Raw genomic sequence first — 2,216 nt, forward strand, 5'->3', positions numbered from 1 at the left:
GAGTATCTGTCGAGGTAAAAATTACGTTTGACAATTGAATAGAATTTCACAATTGTGGACATGTTACGTCACGAAAAATCCAAAATATTAGAAAAAAGGGTCGTACCATTAAACAGTAAATGACCCATCATTGTATTTCAACGCAAATGGTAGAATTAGATAGAAATATGTAAAAGCAAAAAAGATTTGTTTGTATTCCAGAATGATTGAAACTTAAGGCCCAGCCTGTAGAAATTGTTTTTTTATTTATACCCCTAGATTCCCCAGAATTCCTCAGAATCCATACTCATTATACCCGTTTACGGGGATACTAATAGTGGGCGGAAAAATGAATGTAAAATTATAATTTGGGGGTCAAAAGAAAGGACATAACCTGTCACATATCGGCCATTAGGTCTCGGGGGCGAATAAAAATGATTAGCATGTAATAATGAGAATATAATGTACCCTAAAATTCACCAATTTTTCTAGTTCACAACACAATATAGCTGCTCAATTCTGCCCCTACAACAAACACTAATTATAATTCGTACGGAAGCAACACGTACTTGAGACATAATTGCCGATGAGTCGGATATTGTACCCTAAAATTCACCAATTTTTCTAGTTCACAACACAATATAGCTGCTCAATTCTGCCCCTACAACAAACACTAATTATAATTCGTACGGAAGCAACACGTACTTGAGACATAATTGCCGATGAGTCGGATATTGTACCCTAAAATTCACCAATTTTTCTAGTTCACAACACAATATAGCTGCTCAATTCTGCCCCTACAACAAACACTAATTATAATTCGTACGGAAGCAACACGTACTTGAGACATAATTGCCGATGAGTCGGATATTGTACCCTAAAATTCACCAATTTTTCTAGTTCACAACACAATATAGCTGCTCAATTCTGCCCCTACAACAAACACTAATTATAATTCGTACGGAAGCAACACGTACTTGAGACATAATTGCCGATGAGTCGGATATTGTGAACTTTCGTTTGCTGAAAATAATGGATGTTTTTATGCGTTTTTCCGCCTGCTAGAAGTATCCCCATAATTGAGGTGCTCACCTGTCAATTTCGGGACATTTTAGCTCCACTGAAATCTGGCAGATGTCGCCACCATCAACTCGGAAACAAGCCGAGTTGATGTGGAGTTCGCCTCAGAATTGTACATAGCAGAATGGGCCCCCAGGTGCCTCTCATATGTCACAGCGCATAAGTGGGAGTGAGACGGTCATTTTTTGACTCTCACTCACTCCTGTGATGAAACGCGGCGGCGAAGGGGGGATGAAAAGGTTTGAGAAGAGGGCTAGCGCTGCGGTAACGGCGGGGTAAAATGAGTCGGTGGTGGTGAGGGGGAGTCAAATCTTTGTAGGGGGGTTGAATGGGTGCCGCGGAACAGAAAGATTTGACTCATTCGGAGTGGGACAAAGAGGCGAGGAGGGGTGGAAAACCCCCACATTTTTAGATTTTCCTACTAAAAAAAAATTTTTATTCCAAGGGTGGCAACATGACTAAAATTTTTGACTACAAAATGTTCAGGGGACCCCCTTAAACCGCCCAAAAAACATTCGACCATTGAGAGTGGGTAAATGGAAGGGAGGGGGGGGGGTAAACCCCACATTTTTCGATTTTTCTAGTAAAAAAAATATTTTTATCATAAGGATGACAACTTGACTAAATTTTTGAACTAAAAAATGTTCAGGGGTCCCCTCTCAACCACCCAAAAAATATTCGACTCATCGAGGGCAGGGCAAAGGGGAGAGGGGGGTAAAACTCCACATATTTCGATTTTTCTAGCAAAAAAAATATTTATATTATAAGCCCTGGCGATTGAGGTTCCATGGTACATCCATGTTGTAGCATGGATGTAGCATATCCCTAGGGAGCAAATAGCCACCGAACAGCCACCTAATTAGGTGGCTGTTAGGTGGCTGTTACCTGGCTACTTGTTTTGGTGTAAAAAAGGGTAAATGATACCTGGAACGATTATGGATGTAAATCTATGAATTATTAATGAATTTTAGTAGCTTTAATGACATTAATTTCCATTAATTAAGGAAAATAATAGTTTGCGTATTGAAAGGGAAAATAAATCAGTAGGGGGAACGCCGCCGGATGGCGGCAGTGTCGACTTCTCGCCCAGGCCGATAAAGTCGGCAGCAGTGGCGGGAGAAAATTGATTATCCAATAGGTTCATATTGGCATTTTTT

Source organism: Diachasma alloeum, unplaced genomic scaffold, assembly GCF_001412515.2.
Source record: "Diachasma alloeum isolate Michigan unplaced genomic scaffold, Dall2.0 Dall_scaffold_00730, whole genome shotgun sequence".
NCBI classification, from domain to species: domain Eukaryota; kingdom Metazoa; phylum Arthropoda; class Insecta; order Hymenoptera; family Braconidae; genus Diachasma; species Diachasma alloeum.